Source organism: Cavia porcellus, unplaced genomic scaffold, assembly GCF_034190915.1.
Source record: "Cavia porcellus strain 051 isolate PalLab524CR breed Dunkin Hartley unplaced genomic scaffold, mCavPor4.1 scaffold_13, whole genome shotgun sequence".
NCBI lineage: Eukaryota > Metazoa > Chordata > Mammalia > Rodentia > Caviidae > Cavia > Cavia porcellus.
The window spans coordinates 71,068,548-71,085,676 of record NW_026947496.1 but is presented as its reverse complement, the minus strand read 5'-3'; the positions used below and the strand labels follow the sequence as shown (position 1 = coordinate 71,085,676).

Below are 17,129 nucleotides of genomic sequence, written 5' to 3'. Positions count from 1 at the left end.
TCAACACTGCCTTCGATGATGACATTTGAAGGTTGTTCCCATTCTCTCTTCACTGCTAAATTAGGTAATCATTATTTCCCTGTGAATCTTATTAATCTAATGGTTGCTTCTCCCCTAAGCCCCTCAGATTTGAGATTCAGACAGAAATGTAAAAATGAAATGCCGAAGGTCAGAAAATAGTTTGGTCAGTTAAGTTGTATTCTCTAGTTTTGTGGTTCACCTCATAAGTAGGAGAGGACAAGAGGGAATAAGTTTAAATTGCAGTTGGGAAATTCAAGTCATTTGTTTAGAAAGGGCCTTCTCATTATATGAAGGGAACCCAGAAGGATTTCAGACCTGCTGGTGGATTTTAGCAACAAGTTACTCCACTCGTATGCTGAGGTAGTGAAAGCCAGGAAGCCAGAAAAAGCCCCAAACAGTAATTGTAAGGCTTGTTCTCTTTTTAGATGCCTTCTGTGGGGGCAAGAGCCTCCACAGGTATTCAAGGTAAATGCCAACCCCCAAATCTTTGCTGGTAAAAAGAATACTCTTCAGCCGCAGGGCTTATGATATGGCTTCTGATGATGTATTCACTGAGGCAATGACTGGTTTAAGAAAACTGATGCTTGGTTTGCCTTAGACATCATAATCAAAATGCCAGTTTATGATGGAAACAGATGGCATAGACTGCCTGTTTTGGCAAAATCAGCATTTCCTCAGCCGGACATATCAACACCTACCTTCAGTGACACTTGAAAAGCAACTGGATGCCTCATAATGATAAAGGCATAATGTGAAGGCTATTCCAGCTAATGGTGTCTTAGCGGGCTTGTCAAACTATGACAGCATACTGCATAGTGAGTATTTGTGCACAGTTCTGAGGGGCCAGCATCTGGTGAAGGAGGGAGAATGAGAGGGAGAGGCATGAAGTCATTCTTTAATAAGGAATCCACTCCTGTGACAAGGGTATGATTTCAGTCATAAGAGCAGAGTTCTCCTGGTCTAATCACCTCTCAATACTGTTACAATGGCAATTAAATTTCAAGTGGATTTGACAGGGGACAAAAGTCAAACCACAGTAGTGGCATACTGGTCACAATTCCTACTTCCTAAGACTCTGAGTGGGCTTGGGCAGTGCCTTCATACTCCACCTTGATATTTCTGCTCTGGGAGTGTCCCCATGCTATTCTGTCCTCGAGTCCTCTCCTAGGCTTACTGTGTCCTTTGGGGCAGCCAGTAGCCAATGACAGGAAGAAGCTCCTTGTGCCTGACAAGTGCATTCTGGGACATTTTCTGCTTCTCGGTTCTACCTCTCCAAAATCTACATAACAAATGGAAATTGAGTAGATTGAAAATGGATCTCTGTAGAGATCTGAAAAACCTTGTTTGAAAGTAAATTATGTGTTGCCAGGGATTTAGCTCAGCAGCATAAGTGCCTGCCTTCCAAGCATGTGGTTGTGAGTTTGATCCCCAGCACTGGGGGGGAAAAAAATGGAAATTATATGGCTTGCTCTCTCAGATGTTCTCAATTTTTTGGGACCAGTGGTTCTGGAAACTAAATATTTCATGGCCAATTTAGTTAATATTATTTGATATTTTAAACAAAATCTTTTATGAAAGAGAATGTAGCCTTTTCTTTCTGTGGATCCAGAGAGATACGAATTTCATGCTTTTCTCTAGCAAGTCAATCAAAATCAAATCTTGGATCAATGAAGAGATTTTAGAGCCTCTGATTTCTATTTTTAGCCAAAGTGATCTAAACCAGTATCCTTGTTCAGAAATAAAATAAAGTGATGCATGTTTACATGAAACATGTAGTACATTGTACAAATGTTTTATTTTTTTTATGATGGAATTAAATCATATCTCTCTCCTTCATGAGACCTTTTCTTTGCAGCTTCGATCACCACAATGAGGTTTAATAAGTGACAAAAAATCATTTGAAAATAAATCATCATTTAATAATATTCATCAGTTGACCTATGGCTCCAAGTAGGCAGATTTAGCTATGTTTCTTGTTTCTGATTTTTTTTTCTCCCTCACCAGATTGCCTTTGTGTTCTTTGGTGTAGGTTTCAAATTTGATAAAAAGCCATTAACTTCTAGAGTTGTCATGAAATAAAAAGCCAGAAGGCTTGTCCTCACATGTGTGGGCCTGAGCAGTCAGGTGGTGGCTCCAGGAACATATTCCTTGGTCAAGTCCTGCTCAGTCTTTCCCCATCTCGGCAGCTGTGGGAAACTCTCCCGAGGTGTTTCGGGATAAACAGCAAAGGGTGGAGGAAAAGGTCTGGGTTTTTGTTTTAAATCTCTGTGGCTTCCTCTTAGTAGAACTTTCACACTATGGCCATGCCCACTAGGGACCTGTGTACGTTAATCACAGGGTTGGCCTCTTAGTGGGCACATCTGTACACGTGGCTGCCGTAAAAGGAAGGAATCAAATTTCTTCTCTATGCTTAGTTTTGGTAGCATATGACTCATTTTCATGGCCTAGAACTAAAGTGTGGTAGTTAAAATAGTAAAGTGATATTTTAGGGTAATTTTGATCAAGCCTGTCATAATTTTCTTTCCTGGATAAGTCTATATGTTCTTTGTTATAGCTCTAATTACACTGACAGCTTTTCAGAGAGAATGGTAGGGTAGAGGTTATTTAAATATGAAATCGAAGGTTTGACATCAGTTAAAAGTGAATGATTTTTATTTCCTAAAATATATTTTAATGTAACATAAACTTACTGTTTTTTTTTTTCCGGAATACTATCATTATTTTTATTTTATTTCACCTTTTATCATTGAAGAAGAAAGAATTATACTAGTCTCCCTTTTACCTACTTGGGCAGACTCTGAAGAGTGTTCCTCCATTAAAATAGGAAACAATAGAGACAGGAGTGTAGCTCTGTGGTAGAGTGCTTGTTGGGCATATAAGGCACTGGGTTCAAATCCCAGAAAAACCAAATCAGTATAACAACCAAGAAAATAACAACGAATGAAACAATTGTGCACTATTCTTCCAGCCCCTGGACAGGTTCTTCAGGAAACCCTGCAGCTGCAGGCCTCTGGCAGGTTAGGAATCTAGCAGGGCTCCTCCACATCCCTCCAGGGATCTTGATTAACTTACCACACTAAAAATAACACTGTAGAACTGCTGAAAGGGTGAAAGAGACTGGTAAGACCCAGGGAAGGCTAAAGATTGCTCACATTGATCAGAACCTTGGGCCCTGCTCCCATGATGCTTGCTGTTTGACACTGAAGCTCATTAAGTGTGTTTGTGCATCTGCTGGCTGGAAAGGCAGGGGAGTGCATCAGGCCTGGGGGCTTGCAGAAGCAAAGATGTGGTTTCCAGTCGCAAAGATCTTTTCCTGTAAACCTAGGGCTCCCTTTTCTTCTGAATTAATGTAGCTCTGTGTGAGCTTACGTGGACCTGTCTTCCCCTCTGGCAAGGGTTCTTAGCTGAGAATAAAGCCAACTCTTACCTTGACTTTAACCCCCATTGTAGGCATACAATTTTGTTCTTGCACAGAGTGTAATGGCCTCCTCAAATTGTAGACAGTATGATGTTGTACTTGCTTAGAGCTGGGCAACTGGGAGGAAGAATTCAGGATCTGGAGGTTTAAATTTTGCTTTGGGTCCTGGGTCTATCTAATGTTAGCTGTGCTGGATGGGCTGGTTATTGAGCTTCCTCCAGCCTTTGTTTCCTTATCTATAAAATAAGAATATTGCTTGCAGTTAATACCTATCTATAGGGTGGTTGTAAATTTTGAAGGGGCACAGTTGAAAGTGTAAAGAGAAATGCAAAGAGCCATAGTTACCATTCTTTGAATATTTGTAGTATTAGTTTGAGTCAGATGAATATGACAATAATCAGCCAATTTTTCCTATGAAGTCAGAAATTTCATACCTTATAACCTAACATATTAATATACGATTTTGGAAAGCCTTTTTCTCTTTTCACTTCTCTGAATTATCTCTATGAGACAGAAAGATGATAAGAAACCTTATTTTAGCATCTGGGGAAATCTAGGTTTCAAAGGTTACTTGTACCAAGTTCTATAAAAACCCATGAATGAACCAGGTCTCCCATTACTCAATCTGTGGTTTCTTGTGCTTGGCCTGCACTCCAAGAGCTTAAGCTCCAAATGAGAAGCTGGGGAAAGATTGTGATGGAAAGTCACTTTCCTCAAGAGTGCAGTGCAAAAATGGGAGGTCCCAACCTTTGTAACAAATACCATTATAAGGAGCGTTTCTCCTGTTAAGTGCACTGTCTGGAGCTTGTGCTCACTCCTTTGGACCATGTAAGCCTGGGCAGGGCTGCTGCATCCAGTTTCTTTGTGTTGCTTTCTCAGAATCACCCTTATGTACAGTTTCAGGGTGAGCCTGAAGATCTGAGGTACTGATTGTTCAGTGAGGGAGTTTTGCGGGTCTCTCTTTAAATTTGTTTTGCTCTGGGCTTGCCTTTGGAGCAGGCTAGCTTTTTCAACATTAGCTCTCTTGACATTTTAGGCTAGATATTCCCTTGCTTTGTTGTGCATTATGAGATGTTCAGCACCTGTAGCCTCTACCTAGTAACCCCAAATGTGTCTAGATATTGTCAAATATCTTGCCATGGGGGCAAAAATCACCGATTGAAAGTCACTTGGCTCAGCGGACCTCAGAGTGGAGGGGTTGAGGGGCTGGATTGATGGTGACATACTTCTGGACACTTCAAGAAATGAATTACATTTGGGAGTGTTATTTGCAAGTTACATATGCATAGGAGAGGTGTGGAGATGCCTAGGCCCTTAGATAGGAAGAAATGCAGTCTAACTCAAGACTAGATTCTTGTGATTTTCTGGTAAAAACATCTGTTTTTTTTTTTTTTTTAGTTAATTATGGATTTTCATAACTCAGCTAATTAAATTTAACGACACTGGATCTAAATCACATTATTGTTATTTTTCAAGGCTGTGTTGGAACTGTGCTGCATTAACCCACCAGGAGCCTGGAGACAATTGCAGTCACTCAAACACTGGTGAAGCAATGCTTTTATTAGCAGTGCAAACAGCCCTTTCATAACATGTCACCCCTGAGATTATGAAGATGAAATAAAAGCAACAGAAAAGGAAATTTTCCATAAAGAACATTTTAGGAACTTTATTATAAAGCAGAAAATTTATTGCAAGATGGGCAATGAGACATGTGTCCTATATTTGCTATCATTTCCAATATAACTTTGGTTTGGAGAGACATTGAAAAAGATACATATAAAGCTGATTTTGCTTCTTCATTTCCATGTCACTTATAACAGTCTAATGCTAGCATTTCCCAGCAGCCTGGTCAGGGCCTACTTTTGATCTGGATGCTGCATTCTATTCCTAGCCCTTTTCTTGTCCTCAAGAATTCTTGGTTGGGGACTTGACACAGCTTCCAGGCATGCAACTGTTTCCTGACCATACTCTTGCTGAGATGAATAAAAAATGTTACATATTCTATAAAAAGTTGAGTTCTTTGCATTGAAACTTTACATTGCCTTGCAGAAAAAAAGTGCATGACATTTTTTCACTTGATATTTCATTTGATTTGGGTCACATACCAACAGGATAGGTTGCAGTGGGGAGAGATATTTAAAACAATAGTGAAAAGACTTTTCATGAATCTATTACTAAAATGTACTGTTAGATCTTTGCATTGCTTTCAACACGTCAGTTGGGGTGTTCACATTTCATAATTTAATCACTGTCTTCTGAGAGTAGTCTAGAATTCATCTCTGAACCCTGCTATGACCTGAATCCTTCCCCACCCACACTGAAATTTAATTGTTGTGAAGTATTAAGACGTGGAACCAGGTGAGAACTTTATGAGCTGTTTCTCCAAACCAAATCAGCATATGAAACAAAGTTATGCTCCAGAAGTGGGGGCTCGGTCCCTATGAATAGACTAACGGGTTGATGGGATATCGTGAGTGTGCATCTGTTATAAAAGCTGGCATGTCTCTGTCTTTTGCCTGTGTCCTTCTTCCCATGTGGTTGCCCACACCAGTAATAGAACCCTGATCAGATACAGTGTCTCGGCCTTGAATCTTTTAACCTCTAGAACTGTGAATGAATGAACCTTTATTCTCTATAATTTACAGCGTCTCTTGTATTTTGTTATAGTAACAGAAAACAGACTTAAAGATAGTTCTTAAAGTTGTTTTGAAGATTCTTGTGCTTAATAAACAAATGAGAAATTATTCTTTTTATCTGCAAATGGCAGGCTTGTTAGTATACAGTATTACGTAGCTTTGTATAAGATTCCCTAATATCATTGTGAAAAGGTCAAGTTATTTGAGTATTTATAAGAGTAATGGGTTAGATAATTTGATGTTTGGAGACAGATTGGTCTGGATTTGAATCCTGGGCCCAGTACTATTAGATGTGTAACATTGATCAAGCCTTGTAAGATTTTAGTTTCTTTATCTTTAAAATTGACATGATGATGATGATAGATCATAGCGTTTTTATGAAGATAAAAGGGGCTGTACATAAAATGTGAAGAAGGATACCTAGACATAGGATTACTCACTTGGTATTAAAAAATAGAGATGTCATTTATAGGTTGGGATTAGTCCTATGACATTTGCCTAATTTAGCAAATTAAGCTTCCCGCCTTAATTAGCTCTTTATTATAACTACCACGATCTCTTTTTCAAATCATATTCTCAGGACATCATGAATATCTTTTAGGACAGTTTATGGCCAGAAGACCTCCAGAGTAACTTAATTGTACATCTCCTCAGAAAGTAGAGGACTGTAAACAATAAGCAATAAACACAGCAAATTTATGCTCCTAAAGTCTCAGAGAATGTCCTTTGAAGCTTACTGCAAAATAAAGAAATTGAAAATGTTAACTAATCCTGGTGCTGAAAAAGAAACCATTGTCATTGAGAGCTTTCAGGCTTTGTAGTAAAAATGAATTCCTGGCTGTATTTGTTTAAAAGTGGTGACCAGGATCAGGAAAAAAGCAAAAGTATTATTTCTTAATTTTTACTGACTCAATACTTTTACATATTTATGGGGTACAGTATGATATTTCAATACATGTATATGATACCTGATGATCAGATCAGAGTAATTGATATATCTATGCTTTAAAAATTTATGTATTTTCTCTTTTTTTTATGTAAAGAAGACAAAACAAAATAAAAAACAGGCAGAAATAGTACATACTTTCAAAGAAATAAATAAACAGTAATAAATCACTAGTTGATGTATACATATTGTCCCCCCACAAATAGTTGTTCAAGATAGACAAGTGGAACATATAAATGGGAATTCAACCAGGGAGACTGCAAACAGTTTTGTTCAACTATTCAACAAAACCAAGTATTATGGCTATCAATCCTATACACTTAGACATGTACACATTTATCCATATCTTCATTTATGTTGAGATATAACAAAGATATCGCTTTATGTCTATTGGTGCCATGCCTGATATTGCATGTTTTCTGTCCTCATTCTCCTTTGCATTTACCTTTCCTGGATCAGTGTTCTCAGGATTGGGGACTGAGGACCCTTTCTTGTTGCCTCCTCTTCTCATATTTTGTGTTCCTTCCATACAGGTGTATATAGGAGGCCCAATTTCTTTCTCTGTGGGTTACAGTTTGTTTGAATCACGCTGGCTAGGTGTTCCCACCCACTGCAGTGTACTAGGGAGAGACAGACCGGGGCAGCCTATGCTGGGCCCGCCCCTCCATGTCAGTCAGCCTGCTGAAGGCTTCACTGTCTTAGGGTCCACTGCCAGGTGCAGGGACCTTGTTTGGGCTAGCCTACTGGATCTTAGTCCACGGCGTCGCCCAGGTCAAGTGCTCCCCACCAGTCCTGCTTGAGAGGGGAATATGTGACTGAAGTCACTGTAGCGCCCTGTTCCGGCCAGTCTGCCCGGTCTCAGAATGTGTCCTCTGTTGGAGTCTCCTAGTCTATGGAAGGATCCTCTCACTCACCACAGGTCGATGCAGGGCTCCCTGCCATCTCTGCTCTCAATTTGGTTCGCTGGTTCCCGCTCTCAGAGTGTTTGCCTCTACCCCTGCTGTGCCGATTCAGATGCAGCAGCGGTAGGGGATTCAAGCCACGGGTTCCAGAGGTGTGGGTTCCAGTGGTGGCACTGAGACTTTAGCTGTTCCAATCGTAGCACCGAGACTGCATTTCCAAGTGGTTTCTCTCAGCTTAGTTTGTTCCCAGGTCGGCAGGGTATATCTTCCCCTGCTTAGGTCTCCCCACACCACACCATTCCTGGAATATAAGCTGGCTATCTCCGAGAGCCTCTATAGCTGCTGTTATCTGTCTGCCATCTTTTCTCCATCCTAAAAATTTCTTTATTTTTTCCAAAATGCTCTTTACTAGCTGTTAATTATTACCCACTGTAGTTTCCCTATTGCACTATTGAACATTACATATTTTTTATTCTATCCAACTACATCTGTACCTGTTAACCATCCTTTCTTTCCCCTTCATTCCAACACTCTTCCCACCCTCTGGTGACCACTACTATTCTTTGCTTCTCGGAGATCAGCTTCTTATGCTTCTGCATATAAGTAAGAATATGCAGTGTTTCTCTTTCTGTGCTTAACATTTCTCTTAATATGTCCTTTGGGATCATTCATATTTCTACAAAGGATGGATTTCATTTTTTATTGCTTAATAATATTCCATTAGGTATGTATACCACATTTCCTTTACCCATTTTTCAATCAATGGAGACCTAGCTTGATTCCATATCTTGGTTAGTATATGTAGTTCTGTAAAATGTGATATTACAGGTATCTATTCAACATGCTCCTTTCCTTTCCTTTGGATATATATCTTGTAGTGGGATTGCTAGATTTATTCTATTTCTAGTTTTCTGAGGAAACTCTATACTATTTTTCACAATGGTTATACTAATTTAAATTCCATCAACAATGTATGAAAATTTCCCTTTCTCTGTGTGTTTGCCAGAATTTGTTATTTTTTGTCATTTTAATAATAGCTATTATAACAAGAATGAGATGATATATCACTGTGGTTTTGATATGCATTTCTGTGATTAGTGATCCAGTATAGTTTTCACATAATCATCTATTTGTATATCTTTTTTGAGAGATTCCTTATATATTTCAGATATTAGTTCCTTGTTAAATGATTAGCATACAAATATTTTCTCCCACTTTGTCGAGTATCTCTTAACTTTGTGGATTGTTTCTTAACTCTGTGAATGGTTTCCTTTGCTGTGCAGAAGCCTCAAAAGTATTTTTGATAAAGAATAAAGGCTCTGAAACAAAACAAACTAACACAAGACTCAGACAAATAGGATTCATTCATGCAGAGCAATGTTACAATGATGACTCAAGGACCAAAGCAAATTGATTAGGGAACTAAAGAATTGAGAAGACAAAATAAGGATCTTTTAGGCAAAATCTTTTAATTTTTTCCCCCTTACTCTCTTAGCTTGTAGCCATTTTCTGCAACCAATGAGGTCACTATAAAACATCTGGTGTTTGGTGAAGCTTTAGCCTTCATTGACATGTTGGCTGGGGAGAGATAGACAGAAGTGGCAGCTAAATAGAGGCTTTCTGGCAGTTGTTGCAAGGATGAAGTTTTGGAATGAGGTGGAGGTGTTTGTAGTTGAGGGAGCAGAAGATGGACTGAAATTAAGGGAAAGGAAGTGCTACATACCTAACATGTTCCGAGGGCTTTCACATAGACCAGTTCCTTTAGTATCACTACAACATGAAGGGATGATGGTGCTATTCCTGTTTTATTTTACAGGGACATGGATGCTTTGCAAGCTCTAGTAATTTCCCACAAGTTCCTTAGCTGACAAGTGGTAGAGCTGAGATTTGATTCCAAAGCCCATGAAAAACAGAATACTGGTAAGTTCTTTTTCTCTTCCTCAAGGGAAAATTATTGAAAAGAAGAATTAAGCCAGGCATGGTGATACATGCCTGTAATCCTGGCATTCTGGGAGCCTGAAGTAGGATGACTGCAAATTTGTTGGAGCCTGGGCAGTTTAATGATTTATTGAGAAACTGTCTCAAAATAAAAAAGAATTTAAAAAGGTTTGGGATGCATTTTATAGTGTGAAGGCCCTGGATCCAGTGTCCAGTATTGCAATAAAAAGAAGAAATAATTAAAACACAAGTAATATTGAGTTTAAATATCTGTTATTATATGTGAATAAAGATAAAAAAGAATTTGAATACTTTATCAAAAATCCCCCTCAGAATGAAAATAATAAAACAAACAACAACAAAACAGAACCTAATGAAATATTGTTCTCAAAATTCTGTGCATGTAGTTCAGAAGATCCGTTGAGTTCACTTTTGACCAGTCTCTGTTTTTCTGGGTCTAGCTCATCAATTCCTACAGTCATGTGGAAGCATTTGTGAAACAAAGAAGGTATTGAGAGATGGAATCATGGTAGATGTAATGACAGTTTGGGAAAATGTGAAAGATACTAAAAGGGGAAAATGAATATATGCTAAAGAGATTTTAATTTCCTTGTAAAATAATGGAGCAAATATCAAGAGAAAAGAAATCTATAGTCATACCAAAGATAATAAAATCATGAGTAATGAAAGTTCAGGACCTTAAACAAAGGATCATGCCAAAAAATCTGATAGTTTCTCACTGATAGAATTATAAAATTAGTGCATGAAGGAAAATTAAATTCAATATATCTGGATTTTCGGTAACATATATGAAAGGCATGAAAATTCAGTTTAACTTAATATAACATTTTAGTAAACTATTTGACATCAGGTTGGACTAGATTTTTCTTTAAAAATTTTATTTAGTTAAACTATATTTTGCTAGAAATACTATGAGCATCCTGGAAGGTGATCATTCCAGTGTATTTTGGACATAGTAAAAGAATACCATACTATGCTATGAAAAAAGAATAAGCCAAACAACAACAACAACAAAAAACCAAACAAAACAAAGAAAAAACTTCAAAATCAACCAACCAATCAACCAACCAATTAATGAAATGAAAAATATGCCAAACAAACAACAACAAAAATAGTAAAAAATCACTTTGGGATTACTGCAAACTATGAAGAAAATACAAGTGTTTCCTAGCTTGGTTTAACCTTAAATGGGTTGTTTTCTGATTAAGGGGAGTGGCAGCTCATGAGTGTTTTTGGCTCGCATTTCCTTATGTTGAATGATGTGCCCATTTCATGTGCTCATTTGCCTTTTGCCTATTTCCTTCAGAGAAATGTCTGTTTGAGTCTTTGATACTTTTAGAAATTGAGGGTTTTAGCAAAAATATATTATCCCCCAAATGTGACAGAGGAAGAGGGCTTATTCTGGCCCATAATGCATTTCTTCCTAACTCCTTGTTTGGTTACATCACATAGGTAGATTGCAATAAGCTCCAATGCCACAGAAGTCAGCAGACCCTGCAAATCAGAGTCCTGATCTCAACCTGATTTACTAGCACAACACTAAATGAAGGTTAAATGGCCCTGAGGGCTCCATAATTGATTTGTCCATGAAGGGGCCTGTAGTTCTTCATTTCTGAAGTCTGATTCTACAGCCTAGTGCTTTCAAGACCTCTCAAACAGTTGTCCAGATTGCTCCACAGAAGTTATTCTTATTTCTCAGGAAAAATTTCTTGCTATGTTGGATTCCTTTGTTGTTTCTGCAATAATATTTGGTCACCTGTAGGCAGCAATTTGAGGCTTGATATTAAGGATAAGCCTTTCTTTCACTTACCCACATTGTAGAAATTTTTCTCCACATATATATGAATTCAAGTAGTCATAAAGATTATGTGGGAATTCATTAGAGCTATTTAAAATATGAGGAATGCTGTTTATAAGGAGATTTTTAGTTGACAAGAGTTTTTTTTTTTTTTGTAGGAGGAATCGGGTGCTCTAATATGCAAACACCACCACCAGCAGCAACAATTACCGTACTAGTTAATAATCTAAAATGTGTTTCTGGGTATTAATGTCTTTGAGGATAGTTTGGGCAGTATGTATTTTTCTCTGGAGGATTGTAGTGGGGGCAATTTGGTTAGGTAACTATTTCTGCGGCCCTTTTCTTCCCCTTCTTTCTCCCCCCACTATATAGTGTGGGTGGTGGCAGAGACGAAGTAGTGGGTCCCAGAGGCAGCATTACCTGAGTAATTTTCTGGAAACACTCAGCTCACAGACACGGAACTGCAGTTTACAGGAAGCTATCCATCTTTCTTAAAATAGTTCAGAAAAGGAATCCATTTTCTTTAATATAAATCCTTTTTGTCTTCTGGTATATAAATCATCCCTTCAAAAGAAGTCCTTTGAGGTATGAATTCAAGGCATTCTCTCAAAACATCATCCCTCAGTACAGCCCTCTGACGGAAGTTAATACTTTATGGCTGTTGAGAGGCACAATTCATTCCACTTTTCAATGAATTTCCCTGCTAAAGGTTTCTGTTGTCTTTTTAGCAATTAGGATAGCCTGTCAGGGTCAGAATGACCTTAGCCAGATGTAGTTATCTAGATATGAAGAAGAGCAGAGTATCTGCCTGACACAATGATTTCAAGTTAGTGACTCTAAATAATGGACATATTTATTAAGGATCTTCTAGGAGAGTTAAGCTGTTACACACACTTGTCAGTCCATAGCAGAGTCGGTTAATCATCCTTGGGCATAGCTAGAGGTGAAAGATCAGGCCATCTCTGTGTGTGGTCTGATGTTGTGAATGTGGCCACTGATGATGATATTCTTCCTAGATTCCCTGGGTTGGTTTTTTCCATCACTAGAATCTGTGTGCTGTGGATGATGGTCCACAGTAACTCCTTTCTCCTGGGTCTTGCTTGGATGATTGGAGAGACCTCACCAGGAAAGATCTCGGAGTCACACTTTCCTCTCTTGTGCCAGAGCAGCGTGTAGTAAAGACTGACTCCTGGGGCTAAGGAGAGGATTTACTTGCTGAGGGTACTGCAGAAAACTGAAGTGTGATTTATGCCCCAGACCTCCCTGTGGACTAGAGTTGAGGCTTGACTTCATCTGAAGTTTAAGTACTGCGTGGTTTTGACCTCACCTCTGTGATGTTGTCTCATTCCCTTATATGTTTCTCCTGAGAAACCTCCATCAATAAATCGCTTGGATGCAAATTCCTGTCTCAGTCCATGCTTTTAGTCCCAACTTAACCAGGTGCAACTGAAGCTGACCTAAGGACCTTGCAGGGAGTTATTTGTTCTCAGAATGAAGGAGCTATATGGTGGTAATGAGTTCAGTATAAAGAGGTCCTTAAAGGAATTGTACTTTCTTTTTCCTTAAAGGAATTGTACTTTCTTTTTTCTTAATGACTTAACTTTGTGCATAATATTTAACTGAAACTTTGGTCTAAAACTCATGATTGTTTACATTAGAGGTGAATTGGATATCTACAAGGAGTTATACCTCTCTCAAACATTCCACTGTGTCTTCATTCACTGGATGGCTGTCTCATGTATAAGACAGTATCTTAAGGAGTTTTTTGTTTCATGGGAAAGAGAAAACACACAAAATGAAATAGTGATGGCAATTATCTAGTGAAAGTGTCACAGCATGTGTAGTAGATGGGATTCAGAGGCTTAAAAATCACTTTGAGTTGTTTGTAGCAAGGCAGAAGTGGAGTGGCGCTGATGAGTGAAGCTAAATTGGACCTAAGAGAAGGAGTGGAGGACTTCAGAAAAGAAGAGACCATACAAAAGCTTCAGGTTGGAAAAGACTTCGGGCTGTTCTGTCAGCAGCATTTACTACCGCATGTGGGAACAATAAGGTATAATTCAGTATCTCCTTTATTTCAGAAGGTTTGCAAAAGGGGTGCATGGCAAAACCGAACATTCACACTCCACTGATGCTGACTAAGCCATCTGACTTATTAGGGCTAATGATCAGTGAAGGAGACACGTCACTTCCGGCACACAGTGTTAGGGCCGGTATGTGACTCTCAGTTTCCCTTTTGCTTGCTGCTGCTGTCATGGAAGCACATGTGGAGATGGAGCCTTTGTTTGAAGCAAGCTTCTCTTTCCAGAAAACACTTTATAAACATATGTTATATAACTGAATAAATCACTTGCCATGTCTGAGTTTTTGTTTTCACATTTTCAAAGTGATGGACTATAACTCTCAGATTATTTCTAGTTTATTTTATCCTTTGATGAATCAAATAGAATGGAACACTTATCATTTTGGAAACACAAAGAGATAGGGAGCAAAAACATTTACTTACTGAAAACAGTTCCCTGTAACATCAGTGGATAAAAAAAAATCAATCAGAAATAGAAAAAAAGTTAAATGGCCTCTACTTCTGTTTCAAAACTCTGATATTTAGAACCTGACTGCATAGAAATTTGGTCTTTCAAAAAACCAAGAACCTAAATGTCCCCTTGGAACTGCAAAAAGTAGTTATTAACGAACGTGTTTCAACTCAGATGAATATTCTAGGAAAGCCAAGGGTCTTGTTTGCTGCAATGGGTGTAGTTATGTGTTAAAGATCATATAAAGTTCCATTTTAAAATTTTACTTTACTTATGTGTAGAGGAACATCTGCTGTTCACACTTTTTTAGAGCTGCTGTGAATATTCTTCTCCCAGTTTATTTTACTTCCTGTCATTCAAAACCCAGCCATTCCCTTCTGTTCTGTGCATGACTGGAAGCCACTTTTGTGTGCAGCTTCTGTGTGTATGTTAAGCTCTTCTTGTTGCTTGTCTTTCCTATTTGATGCCTCTTTTTCAACCCATCAGGAAATTATCTGCTGCTCAAACGTTTTCCTTTTCTTCCCTCACTCTAATATCATTTTAGTATAATTTTCTTTTACCAGATAATCTGATGGAGTAGTTATGCTTGCCAACTGAGGCAGGGCCTTGTATCCTCATGGAAAAACTACATTCTCTTCTTGAGATAAAGAAACAGGTCAAGCCTTCTGCAACTGTCTGCTATTTAATTATGGAGGGCAGCCTTCTGTTATTTAATTTATACTCAGGTCTTATAGATTCTACAGTCTGTTAACAGGGTGTTAAAAGAGAACTCTTGCTTATTTTTGTAAAAGATGCAAACTCATAGTCACAAAAATCATAGATAGATGCCCCTTAACTTTCTAAAATGAAGTTCTAGACCACCTATGTGGAGTTGTGAAAGAAGTAATATGGAACCACTTTTGTGATACTTAACTAGCTGGAAAATAAAATGTGATTGAGTTTAAAAAGATGAGAGGGAAAATATCTTTAAAATAGGGTGTTCAGGTACTTGCTTATTGTACCGTACAAAAAAAGATGGCTATGCTGGTGGGAGATAATGTAAAGAGACCCCATTAAGCCTTGACAAGTGCTTCCTGCAGTCAGGACTGGTGACTGACTCCTGCCTGGTAAACTTGACCAAAGAACAGTGTGCAGAGCAACCTGCCTAGCACGAGAGTGAAAAAAGACAATGGCAGTGTTGGGAAATAGCAGCTTTTCCACCAGTGATGATGGCAATAGAGGCATATGATTTTGGGGGAATGAATTACAAGCCTTGACATAGTCTGGAGGTATTTTGAATTTCATTCAGCAGGATGAATGGGCTCATGGATGGGCTATGGAACTGCAGATAGAACATGAACAAACTGCCAGATGCTTAAGCCCTGGAGGAGAAAGGAGGAACATATACAAGCAACCAGGGCCTCAACAGGCATTTCCTGGACTAAGCCAAGTGCAACTAAAGTCCTGTGGTGAATTTACCTTGAAGCCCATAATAGCATCTTAAGTGAGAAAGAGCTATTTTTGAACACTGAGCCAGCCATGTGGCCCCTCTCCTTCCTCACTGCAGAAGAGCAGCACATCGTTCAGTGGCTTTAAAAGGAGACAGGGAGAAAAAGTTATCTTCTCTTTGTGTATAGAGTCAGGTTATAGCAATATGTTTGGATACTGAGGATTGTATTGCACATTGAAAATACAATAGTACATTGTCATGTACTATTTGCTAGAATTTATTGTCTTTTAGGGTGTCCAGTTTTCTTTTAGTATGTTCTTATTTAATGAATTCTGATTGTGCATTAGGTCCTCATGGCTGTAGTATGTCTCAGACATAAACATAAGGACTTCTGGGAGAACATGGTGGGTATATAACAGCAGCTATGGAGGCTCTCTGAGGTAGCCAGCTTAGAATCCAGGAATGGTGTGGTGTGAGGAGTCCTAAGCAAGGGGAGATATACCTTGCTGATGCACGATGAACTAAGCTTAAAGAAACCAACTGGAAATGCAGACCCAGTGCTATAACCAGAGCAGATAAAATCTCAGCACTGAAGCTAGACCCCACGCATCTGGAAACTGCAATTTGAATTTCCTGCTGCCATTGCTGGGTCTGAATCGGCACAGCAGGGATAGAAACGTGAAAGCTCTGAGAGTGGGAATCAGTGAACCGAGTTGAGAGTGGGACTGGTAGGGAGCCCTGCATTGACCTGCGGTGAGTGAGAGGAACGGGGGCCCTTCCATAGACTAGGAGGCTCCAACAAAAGACATTCTGGGACCGGGCAGACTAGCCGGAACAGGGTGCTGCAGTGACATTAGTTACATAGTCTTCTCTCAAGCGGGATTGGTGGGAAGTGCCTGACCTGGGTGAAGCCACAGACTAAGACCAGTAGGCTAGCCCAAATCAGGTCCCAGTGCCTGACGGTGCACCCTAGCAATGAAGCCTTCAGTAGGTTGACCTGGAGGGGCGGGCCCAACATACTGCCCCGGTCTGTGTCTCGCTAGTACACGGCAGTGGGCAGGAACACCTAGCCGGCATGATTCAAACAAACTGTAACCCACAAAGAAAGAAAGTGGGCCTCCTATGTATGCCTGTCTGGGAAGAACAAAAAATATGAGAAGAGGAGGCAACAAGAAAGGGTCCTCGGTCTCCAATCCTGAGAACACTGGTCCAGGAAAGGTAAATGCAAAGGAGAATGAGGACAGAAAACATGCAATATCAGACATGGCACAAATAGACATAAAGCGATATCTCCGGAGCCTCATAGACGAGTTCAAAAGTGAAGTATTTAACCAAGTAAAGTAAGATATAAGTAGAATAGTTAGAGAAATGCTAAGCACTGCCCCCAAAAAACAGATGGTGGAATGGAAGAACAGAAAAAAAGGGGACAATTGTTTGATGGAGAAAATAGAGAAAATGTAGAATATGTGAAGCAGGTTCAAAGAGATTA

General features: G+C 39.1%; 1 protein-coding gene across 3 annotated transcripts in view; it reads left to right on the top strand.

The window, feature by feature from the left end:
* Pdcd6ip (programmed cell death 6 interacting protein) overlaps positions 1 to 17,129 on the top strand; it is a 167,247-nt gene that overhangs the window by 127,942 nt on the left and 22,176 nt on the right. The window contains exons 18-19 of one of the 3 annotated variants that reach the window (XR_010051321.1): positions 9,740 to 9,843; positions 13,570 to 13,730. The gene's annotated coding sequence lies outside the window, so the exon portion shown is untranslated. Of the gene's footprint in view, positions 1 to 9,739; positions 9,844 to 11,838; positions 13,081 to 13,569; positions 13,731 to 17,129 lie in introns of those variants that run through there. The other 2 variants (XR_010051320.1, XR_010051319.1) reach the window with 2 other exon arrangements.